This window comes from Molossus molossus, unplaced genomic scaffold, assembly GCF_014108415.1.
Source record: "Molossus molossus isolate mMolMol1 unplaced genomic scaffold, mMolMol1.p scaffold_m16_p_21, whole genome shotgun sequence".
NCBI lineage: Eukaryota > Metazoa > Chordata > Mammalia > Chiroptera > Molossidae > Molossus > Molossus molossus.
In genome coordinates this window covers 12579412-12591404 of record NW_023425357.1, presented here as the reverse complement: position 1 = coordinate 12591404, position 11993 = coordinate 12579412, and the positions used below count along the sequence as shown (strand labels likewise).

Below are 11993 nucleotides of genomic sequence, written 5' to 3'. Positions count from 1 at the left end.
TCCCGCCAGGCATCCATGGAGCTCACCAAGTGCTCCCGCCAGTCATCACGGAGCTCACCACGTGCTCCTGCCAGTCATCACGGAGCTCACCACGTGCTCCCGCCAGTCATCACGGAGCTCACCACGTGCTCCCTCCAGTCATCCACGGAGCTCACCACGTGCTCCCGCCAGGCATCCATGGAGCTCACCACGTGCTCCCGCCAGTCATCACGGAGCTCACCACGTGCTCCCGCCAGTCATCCACGGAGCTCACCACGTGCTCCCTCCAGTCATCCACGGAGCTCACCACGTGCTCCCGCCAGGCATCCATGGAGCTCACCACGTGCTCCCTCCAGTCATCCACGGAGCTCACCACGTGCTCCCGCCAGTCATCCATGACCACCGCATGTCCTCTGGGAGTCTCGGAGTTGCCTCTACTGTGGGATGGTGCCACAGAGACCATCCCGAGGTGGCCTCTGGTGTGGAAAGCAACCTTGAGTCAACAATAATGACAATGTCAGCTCACATTTTTTATCATTTTTTTGACTCAATGCAAGTTTTCCAAGGACCTTCATCCTGTGTCATTGACTAGTCACAAGAAAACTATTTAGAAAGTGCATCATTTTCAGATAAGAAAAAATTTATTCAGAGTTTAACAACATAGGGCGGGGGTGGGGGTTAGGAGGGTCACTTACATTGCACGTCCAGCCTGAGGGGGTCACCTTTGCTGGAACTTACAGGGTTGGAGATAACCGCCAGCATCCTCTCTCCTGACGGGGTCTATGGTGAGGGTGCTGTTGCCCCAGGACAGCTTCATCCAGTCCCTGAGCCACAGACTCTGCTTGTTAAAGAACCACAGGATGGAGATCCCAGTGTCATCCGTGAGGCAGGTCAGGCCCACGGTGTCCTTATGCTCTGTGACTGCTGTTCCTGGCTCGGATGGAGGGCTTCCCCACGGGCTCTGTGGAGAAGCAGAGGAGGTGACTGAGAGTGGGCTCCTCCTCAGAGATCTCAGCCACCACGGTCCACAGTGAGCTCTGTAAAGGTCACCAGAGGATGGTCCTGACCTCTGCAGGGCAAGTATCTTTGTTCAGGTGACTGTGTAAGGAGGGGGCTGCACCTTCTCTGTGGTCCCAGATCCCCCGAGGATGATCCCTGACTGTGTCCCTGGACATCTAGTATCAGCACCAGGAACCTCATCCTCAGGTAGAATTTTTTGTCTACAAACTTTTTGACCCTTTTCTAGAACTTTGTTTGATTTAAAAAACAAACAAATCAACTCTCGTTCCTCATGTAAACTTCATGCATTTTGGGGAAGGCAGGCTTACCACCTCTGTCCATATCTGGGGCCAAAGAAACTTGACAGAAAGCGAGATGGCGTATACTTCTTGTTAAAACTCATTAGGCAATAAAACAGCCCAATCCAGTCTTCATGACCTTGGACCTGGAGAGGTTGCATCTAAAGGTTTCCTCAGTCTGCACAGGACTCTGTAGATTGAATATCACCTGAAGGAGATCTCTGGAGAGACGTGGTTTTAACAAAGGGCAGGAAGAGAAGCAAAGTACTCAGTGAATAAAAGGAAAGGCCACACATGCAAGCCCACAGCTAACACGACACTCTAGGGAGAACCTCGGGCAACATCACTAAGACCATGAACAAGACAGGGTTGCTGCCTTCACCATTTCTATTCACCATAGTACTGGAAGTCTGGCCAGAACAATTAGACAAGGAGATGAAATACAGGGTTACAAGTTGGAAAGGGAGAAGAAAAATGATCTCTTTTAACAGATAACATAATTTTATATGTAGAAGACCCTACATATTCCTACATATAATACAGAAAAAAAGAACCTGTTAGAACTAAAAGTTCGGTGAAGTTGCGGGAGACAAAATCCACACTCAGCATCATTTCCATTTCTTTGCAACAACAATGAACAAATCCAAAATGAGATGAAGAGAACAGTTGCATTTACAATAGCATCAGAACGAATAGAATACTTAGGCATAAACTTAACCAATACATGGAAGATATATACACTGAAAACCACCAAACAGATTTGAAAGAAAATAAAGAGGAAACAAGTAAATGGAAAGACATCTATGTTCATGGATTGGAAGACACCCAGCTATCTACATATTTGATATAATCCCTATCAAAATCCCAATGACTTTTCTTTGTGTGCAGAATTAGACAAATTCATCCTACTATTCATATGGAATCTCAATAGACCCCACGTGGCTAAAACGATCTTTAAAGAGAAGGATAAAATTGAAGGTCTCACACTTCCTGATTTCAAAACTCACTAAAGAGCTAAAGTAACCAAAGGAGTGTGGTACTGGCATAAGGACAGATGTATAGACCATAGAATACAATAGAGACACAGAAATAGAGCCTGCATTATATTATCAAACAGCTTCAATGAAGGAGCCAAGACCATTCTACAGAGAAAAAAAACAGGCTTTTCAACAAATGGTGTTGAACAATGATCTCCACATGCAAACGAAGAAAGTGAACCACTGCCTTACCCTGTACACAAAAATGAACTCAAAATGGATTTAATTCTAAAGACCCAAAACTATAAAACTCAGAAGAAAATATAGGGGGAAGCTTAATGACATTGGATTTGGCAATGATTTCTTGAAGATGACACTAAGAACACAGGCGAAAAAAGAAAAAGGACCATAAATTGGACTTTGTAAAAATGAAAAACTATTCATCAAAGGACACAATCAACAGAGTAAAAAGTGACCTATGGGATGGGAGAAAGTTATTTTCAAATCATATATAGATGAGGCATTAAGATCCAGAATATACAAAGAACTCCTAACACTTAACAACACAACCAAATGACCTGATTTAAAATGGGCAAAGCGCTTGAACAGACATTTCTCCAGAGAAGGTACACACATGGCCACTAAGCACAGGAAAAGATGCTCAACATCACTATCATTAGAAAAATGCAAATCAAAACTCTTGGGGTTGGAGTTGTAGCTTGTGGTGTTGGGTGTGGGTAACTCCGCTGTGCAGGCAACGAAGAGAACACGGCCCTGTGTGGTACGTGTGAGTCCTACAAAGTCATCTTCCATCACAGTTGGCACCTCTCACCTCTCAGCCAACTTGAGTCCTTAAAAGAATGAGGCAGGTCTGTGTATCACAGGACGGATACTTGGGGATCTGAGCGCTCAGAGAACAGAATTCCTCCAGAGAACAGAAGTCTGGGAGAAAGCACAGACTTTCTCAGGTGTCAGTTAAGTATCAGGGTTTGATCCTGGAAAGACATAGGCCTGGGAGTCAGAGACCACCCTGCAGTTCTCCTGGTTCTTCACTGACCAGCTGACTGCCTGGTGGACTAGAGGACCTTCCTTTCAGCTGCACAGACCTCCATCGCCCAGCTAAGGAGTGTTTCTATGAGGCACCATTGCCCAGGACATCCTAGAGACTGGGGTTGGAGCAGAAATAACACACGGGGACCAGGAGCAAGCTGGTGGTCACTTGACTACTCAGGCCCCTGGGCCAAGAGGTGGGTCAGTTCTTCCCAGGTGAGTGTGACCGACATGAGCCGGTGAGACAATAAGTGACAGAGCAGAGGCCAAGGAATGAGCTAGGAGGGAGTGAAGGGGACAGGCAGGGGCTGGCAGCAGAACCGTGTGCTCTGCCCGTGGTCATTAAAGCCATTCTCTCTGCTGAGGGCAGGGGAGGACTGGTGCGGAGGAAGGGGTGAGGGACGGCAAGAGGGAGCATGGACTTGCCGAAATCGGGACCTTGTGGACCACTCGTGTTTGGTGCTTCTGAGATAGAAATTCGGAGAGAACTTAAAATTCTTCCATATGTGGAAATTATTATTAATAACCTAGGACCTAAGACCAATAGCAGGAAGGACTATTTCTCTAGAGAGCAGACATAGGTGTGAGACATGGGTGTCAGCTCCTGCAAAGACAGGGAGCCTGTCCTGTGTGGCCAGAATGCCAAGGACACGGCATTCAGGTTCCAGCATCTGAAGAGATTTTGGATCATTCATTCATTCATTCATTCATTCATTCATTCATTCATTCATTCGATCACCATTGATTTCTTCCTAATTTACCAAAAGCAGTTGGGCATATGTTCCATGCTGGTCCCTGAGCGGCTGCAGGTGTAGAGTGGGCAGTGAGCAGGCCAAGCCCTTCCCTTCATACCCAGTGGGAGTGACGCCAACACCTCAGGAAACAAACCAGTGATTTCAGGTCCAGGGCAGGGAGCTGGGGCTCGGCCACCTGAGGGGAGGCCTGGGCGCTCCAGCACTGACTCCCTGTGACTGCAGGCAATTCGGTTCTAGGGTAAAAACTAATTCTCCATTTCCTTTCACTCTCAGCCCAGAATCTCTCCCTCTGAGCTGCGGATGCCTACGTCAACAGGATCTGAACCAAAGGTGGGTCTAGGGTCCAGGCACCTAATATGGCCCCTGGGGTAGAGGCGAGGGCAGGGCTGTGGCTGCAGACGGACCTCCAGAGCCTCCTCTCAGCTCTTAGTGGTCAGTGTGACTCTGCTTAGTGACTGTATCTCCCTGTGCCTTAGTTTTCCCTTAATGAATTAGGGTGACTATTTGGCTGCCAGATCATCATCCCATTAACTATAAAATACTCACAGTATCTGACCTAAATCCTGGGATAGGGGAGCTGCTCCAATAAGAGGCATCTGTTCTTGATCAACTCCAGGAGAGAGTGCCCAGGGCTGATCCCTGGAGGAGGAGAAGCCGCCAGGGGCATCTTTTCTCCCCTGTTCTTTCTGGGGGCGCTGACGGTTCCCTGGACTCTCCTGTAGCCCCCGGGGCAGTTCACAAATGGCCTGGCCACCTTGTCCACATGTGCTCTCCACACAGAGTCTCAGGTGAAGGAGCAGGCTCCACCCCTGCCCAGATGTGGCTCTTGAGGTTGACTTCTGGCTGGTGACCAGCTCGGGAGTCTTGTGACTTGGGCACCTGGGAAATCGTTGCTCCCAGGGAGCCCTGCCCACAGACCAAACCCAACCTGACACAGGCTCCTCAGGCTCCCTGGAGTCAGGAGCCCTGGGACAGAGGTCTGGGGAAGGGCTGCCAAGGCTGAGCTTCTCTGTGAGGGCCCCTCAATCCACGCCCTGACCCAGTCCTGCAGGGTCTTGCTCAGGGTCATGGTGATGGGTGGGGGGGCCCAGGGGGCTGGACTGAGACTGGTCTCCCTCTGCTGAGTTACTCCCATCAGACTGGTCCTTCTCTCCACTGTGAATGTCTGCAGGGCTGGAATCCGGGAAGGGAACTCTGATCTTAGGAAGTTTGTCTCCACTGTGCGTGTCCTGCACTAAATGCCCAAACCCAACCTGGGACGTGACGCAGAGGGGATGGAGGCGGAGTCCAGGGCCGTCAGTCCTGCGTGTGAAGTGGAGTCCACCCCACCCCACCCCACAGGTCAGAGAGCAATCACTCACGGTATACTCGGAGCTGTCCAGTTCCTTTATCACCTTGAAAATTTCTTTTGATTCCTAGCAGAGTGTAGTATCCTGTGTCCTTCAGGGTGACCTTCTGCAACAGCAGGGATCCATTTGGGTGTATTGTCTCTCGACCGCTGTATTCAGGTCCTGGGTACATTTGTTGAGTGTCTATTACATAGGATGCAATTTGACGGCTGCTGTCCACACTTTCCCCTTTGAACCACACATAGCCTGCAAGAAACCCAGGCAGACCGTGCACACGGAGAAGCACATCCTCCCCTTCGGCAGCACTGGGGGGCACTGATTCCACAGTGAGTTGGGCAGTGGTGGGCGGGCTCCAGGAAGTTAAGAGTGAGACTAGGAAGGAGGAGAGAAATTGATCAGTATTTGGTTCTATGTATTGGTCTGGAGAGGTGAAGCCCTGGGTCCTGAGCAGGTCTCTATCTCTCAACCTTGGTGTGTGTGAGTGTGTGTGTGTATGTGTGTGTGAGTGTGTGTGAGTGTGTGTGTGTGTGAGTGTGTGTGTGTGTCTCCCATGGTCAAGGTCAGCAGCATGGCCGCCATGACTTCAGCACCTCTGAACTTGTTATATTTTCTGTTTCAAATACTCATTGCCGGATGTCATCCCAGCTCACCCCTCATAGCCCTCAGACTCCTGCTGACACTCAGGGGAGCCCTTGGGAGACACCTTCCCTGACCACCTCCTCTACAGACCCTCTGTGTCCACTTTCTCCCCTGTCCCTGCTCTGTCCCCTTCATGGCACTGTGTGTACCTGCCACCCCATCTAGATCCCTCCTTGTCTGTCTCCTCCCCACAGAACGTGAGCTCTATGTGGGCAGGGCCTAGTCAGATCCTGTCCCCCAGGGCCTGCAACAGCGGCAAACCCCTGTGGGTGAATGAGTGATGTTCCCAGTCCTGCACCTCCTAGGAGTATGTCCCATGTCTGAGGCTGGTGGGGGGGACAATGATTAGCACCCTTGGTATAGTCTCCCCAAACCTGACATAAATTGTGATTATTGTCATCAGATTCTAAAACTTATTGTTCAGAAATTATCAAGTTTAAAAACACACAGCAGACTTCCAGTCAAGATGGCGGGTAGGTAAATGCGGTATCCGTCCTCCCACAACCACATCAAAGTTACAACTAAACTACAGAACAACCATCATTCAAAACCGCCTGAAATCAAGCTGAATGGAAGTCCTACAACTACGGAATTAAAGCAGCAGCCACATCCAGACTGGTAGGAGGGGCGGCGGCGCGACGGGCTGGTCCCACACCCACGTGTGGCGGATAAAAATCAGGAGGACACCTCGGCTGGGAAGGTCCTCCCTGAGGACTGAGGGGTCCCCGTCCCACACCAGGTGCCCCGCTCAGGGTTCCAGTGCCAGGAAGAGAGTCCCCATAACTTCTGGCTGGAAAAACCAGCGGGAACTGAGGCTCAGGGAGGCTGAGGCGGCTTGAGCCCCAGGCAGCTCCTTAAAGGGTCCGCGCACGGACTTATCGGACTCTCTCCCTCTAAGCTCGGAGAGGAGGCAGCTCGAGCGGCATCAGAGACATACAGGGAAGAACTGAGCTGTTTGGCACTGGAGCGAGGGCTGGAGAGGGGGCCTTCTCTGGGACAAACATGCTGTCAGAGGCCTTTGTTCCTTTGGTGAGCCCTTCCCTGGGGCGGCAGACAGCTGCCATATCTGGGACTCCAGCAACCTGGCTCACACTGGTTGCCCCATCCTGGTGATTCCCTGAGGTCCTGCCCCACCCAACATTCAGGCTGAGTGCCACTTGCTTAACCCAAGCTGTTGCCACTTGCTTAACCATAGGATTGGCCGGTCTTGGATCCTGCTTCAGGTTTTTCCTAAATTCTTTCAAACGAGCAGCATCTGGTCTCAGCTAGCCCCATACTGCTCGTTAAGTAATACACTGAAACAAACACAGGGAGGCAGCCAAAATGAGGAGACAAAGAAACAGGTCCCAAATGAAAGAAGAGAACAAAACCCCAAGAAAAGAACTAAGTAAAATGGAGATAAGTAACCTAACAGATGCTGAGTTCAAAATACTGCTTATAAGGATACGCAATGAACTTAGTGAGAACCTCAGTGAACTTAGTGAGGGCCTCAAGAGCATAAAAAAGGACCAGTCAGAAATTATGGATGCACAGTCAGAATTGAAGGAGGCATTAACTGAAATAAAGAATAATTTACACAGATTCAATAGTAGAGTATGTAAATCCAAGAAGCAAACCATCGATTTGGAATATAAGGAAGCAAAAAATGCCCAATCAGAACAGCAAAAAGAAAAAAGAATCCAAAAAATTGAGGATAGTGTAAGGAGCCTCTGGGACAACATCAGGCATGCCAACATTCGCATCTTGGGGGTGCCAGAAGGGGAAGAGCGAGAACAAGAAATTGAAAACCTGTTTGGAACAATAATGGCAGAAAACTTTCTTAACTTGGTGAAGGAAACAGGCATACAAGTCCAGGAAGCACAGAGAGTCCCAAACAAGATGAACCCCAAGAGGCCCACACCAAGACACATCATCATCAAAATGCAAAAGGTTCAAGACAAAGAGAGAATCTTAAAAGCAGCAAGACACATCATCATCAAAATGCAAAAGGTTCAAGACAAAGAGAGAATCTTAAAAGCAGCAAGAGAAAGGCAGCTAGTTACCTAAAGGGAGTTCCCATAGGCTGTCATCTGATTTCTCAAAAGAAACTTTGCAGGCCAGAAGGGGGTGGCAAGAAATACTCAAAGTGATGAAAAGCAAGAACCTACAACCAAGATTATTCTATCCTGCAAAGCTGTCATTTAGAATCGATGGCCATATAAAGAGTTTCCCAGACAAGAAAAGTTAAAGGAGTTCATCACCACCAAACCGTTATTATATGAAATGATGAAGGGTCTTTTTGAAGAAAAAGATAAAATGTATGAACAAACAAAATGGCAATGAATACATATCTATCGACAATGGAATCTACAAACAAAATGAACAGGCAGAACAGAAACATTCTCCTAGATACAGAGAACATTTTGTTGGTTGCCAGATGGGAGGGGGGTTGGGGGAATGGGTGAAAAAGGTGAAGGGATTAAGAAGTACAAATTCATTGCTAGACTGACAAACCTCAAAGGGAAAGGGGTGGGGGGGTGGGAAGAAATAAACCAAAGAACTTATATGCATAACCAATGGATACAGACAACAGTGTGGGAAAAGGCGGGAGGGGGGCGGGAGTGGGGAGGAGGGGGTAAATGGGGGGAAAATGTGGAACATCTGTAATACATTCTACATTCAACAATAAAGATTTAAAAATAAATAAATAAATAAATAAAAACACACAGCAATCCTGGTTTTCCTGCACCTCAGCACTTGCAGATCAGGAGATGTTCCTGTCCCTCCCCCATCCTACTCTGCTCCCTGTCCTTTCTCCTCAGTCCAAACAGAAGCCCTCTGTCCCTTCTCAGAGCGCTGTCCTCCCCAGGACACCCCAGCCAGTCTCTGTCTTCCCTCCTCCTGTCTGTCCCCAGGGATCATCCCCTTCTTACCGGCCAGCAGAAGCCCCTGCCAGGGGACACGTCCTCTGCGGGTAGGGACTGAGGGGGACTCCATGGTGTCCGGTATCTGCTGCCTGCTGGGCCCCTCCCTCTGTCAGAAGAGCTTGGGCTCACAGGCACCTTTGTCCTCTTGTGCGGAATGTGCCAGCTGTCTTATCACCCTGTGCCTGGAACCTCCTCCCAGGGCGGAGCGCTAGCCGGTCACGTGGGAGGGGGCGGGATCTGTGCTCAGACCCTCCTTCTCCCTCCATCTCATTCTTGAGCCCCCAGTCCCCTCCTTCCCTTTTCCTTCTGTTTACAGTTCTGGGTCCTGGGAAGCGCTGAGGCTTAGGCTTCTTCAGCTGTGATTCTCCACCACACACACTCACACACACTCACACTCACTCACACACACACACTCACACACACATACACTCACACACACTCACACATACACACACACTCTCACACACTCACACACACACTCACACACACAAACACACACACACAGGTCCTGTTAGGACAAGCACAAGCTTGGGAAGTTGGGGTCCCAGGAGTCCCCCACAGCCTCTCTCATCACTTGGGACTTTTCCCTTCAGAGCAGGAGCCCAGGGGCCACATCAGGAACTCTTGTCACAGGGTTGTCATCCCCGCTGGGCATCAGAATCATGTGGAACTTGTAAAGCTGCGATGCCCAGGTGACACCACAGAAATGCTGCTTCAGCAGCTCCCAGCTCATGGGGATGACAGACTGAGACCCGTGATGTGGGGGTGGGGTACCCCCTCCCTCTCCTGTGCACAGGGAAGGTCTGCAGAACCTGTTCACATGCAGACTCTGACTTCACAGTGTGCAGTGGACCTGACAGTCTGCACACAGCTTTGGCCTCTGCTGTGGAGTGACCTTGGGTCCTTCATGAACACAGAGAGCCCCTGGGGTCGCCAAACCTGGGGATTGCTTCCATTTTTGATACCGGAACCCAGCTGGGCACGGGGTCTTCCCAGTGTTCTCAAATGCTCTGGGAAGGTTGGATTTCCTCTCAGCAGAAAGGTCACACAGATGATTGTGGGGTGAGAAAGGGGCAAGTTGAATGATGACAGGTGAGGGGACCCCCTTTCTCTCTCAGGTTGTCCCCAGCCTGGCCTCTGCTTTCAGGACAGAGACCCAGGAGCAGGTGTCTCAGCAGGACCTGCAGTTCCTGGCTATGAAGGGGTAGGTGTCCTGTGTGTCCTTGGAAGTGAGGACTGTGTTTGTTGGTCAGGTGGTTGTGGGCTCCAGGGCCTCAGAGTCAAGGTTTAGAGGAGACCCTCCCTCTCCGTGCCTGTTGGCTGAGCTGTGGCAGATCCTGTCCATGTGCTTCCCTGTGGTAGGAGCAGACTCTGTCCTCTGTCTGGAGGACTTTCTGGTGGCCACATCACCTTGCCCATGGGTGGTGCCAGGCGTGGGGTGGGGAGCAGCACAGGGACCCCTGAGAGCAGGTGCTCCGAGGCCCCTAGAAGGAATGGGTGGGAGAGAGCAGGGACGGGGGAGGGGCCCAGAAGGGCTGTTGGAGCAGCAAATAGAAATCAGGCTCCTCTACCTCCTTAGCCAAAGTCAAGTTCATGTGTAAATGTCCTGTGTTGTCTGTGTGTCTCAGTGTCGCCCCCTAGAGCGCCCACCCATAATGGACAACAGCAATCAAGACCCAAATTCAACAGGAGAGCACACATAACCCACACAAGGGTCATTCCTTACTAGAGCACCCAGCTCAGCAGATCTAGGAGACTACACAACTGGGTCCCACAAGAAGACCACCTCCCCAAGACTGGGAGGCATAGCAGTCTTATCTGACAGAAAAGAAAAAACCCCCCACAAAGAAATAGCAAAAATAGGGAAACAAAGAACCAGACCCCAAGAGAAAGAACAAGGTAATGACCTTTGCCTTTCAAAATATCCAGATCATGTTTCATGGACACTCGATGGTCCTGCCTTTAATAAATGTGTCCTGTTTGGGGGAAGTGTAAAACTCTTGTAGTGATGGCAATGAGAGGAATAAGACCCCAAGTGCCAACTTGGATGTATCTCAGAGACACGATGTTCAGTAAAAGGAAGCGACACTGATCCATGTGTCGGATCCACATGTGTGCGTAGGTGAGTACAGAGGACGACAGCAAAGTCCCGCTGAGTCCTGTGCCTTGTGAGGTGACAACCCAGTACAAGCCTGTTTTCTCTCTGAGACAGAGTGAGAACAATGCAGATCCCTCGAGGTCCTTCCAGAAGACGAGTGAGGAGAGGCTAGAAAAGCCAGGAGGTGGGCTCTTCAAAAGGACCCCAGTATTCCTTCTCCAGGGAACTTCACCCAACATTTTAGATCTTTAGTACCTTGTGCAAAAATTGGTCATTTATCATCATGAGTGGAGTTTTTCATTTCAGGCCCCTCATCGTGTCAGACACGCAGCAATGTTAAGTTTGGGTCTTTGGTTCGATAGCAGTAGGTATCAGGAAGGAGGCCCATCCTTACGTGATTCCTACATGTTGACGGGGCTGGAATTATTCTCGTCACACACACAGTGAAACTGAAGGGACCATACTCATTTCCCAGCGAGCAGCGATTCACAGGTGAGATATTAATTCCTTTTTTGAAGAATGAGCACACCTTCTGCACAGGCTTATAGTGGTTGTAGGGGACACAGACGTGGACCTGACAGTCACTGTCCTCATGGAGCTGATATTCTAGTGACGAGGGAGAAACAGTGAAGAAATAAACAGCAGTAGTTCAGATGGCGGTACGTCCTCTAAAGGATGATAAAGTGGGGTGAAGCAGGCAGGGAGTGGGTGGGCTGGGGGTTACCTTCTTATATGAGATGGTCAGGGGAGTCCTCCGTGACTATGTGACATTTGAGCGAGACCTAGACAGGGCAGAAGGGGCCATGGGGGTCTCTGGAGAAAGCCTATTTCAGGGAGAGGGCTCGGCCGGTGCACTGGCCCTGGGGAAGGAGGCTGCGCCATGCTCGAGGTCAGGGGCCACTGTGGCCAGAACAGTGGGATGAGGAGAAGGACATGGGAAGT

General features: G+C 50.0%; 1 pseudogene; it reads right to left on the bottom strand.

Annotated features, from left to right (window-relative positions):
• Positions 1–460: 460 nt before the first annotated feature.
• On the bottom strand, positions 461–9025 carry LOC118639262 (annotated as a pseudogene).
• Positions 9026–11993: the final 2968 nt, after the last annotated feature.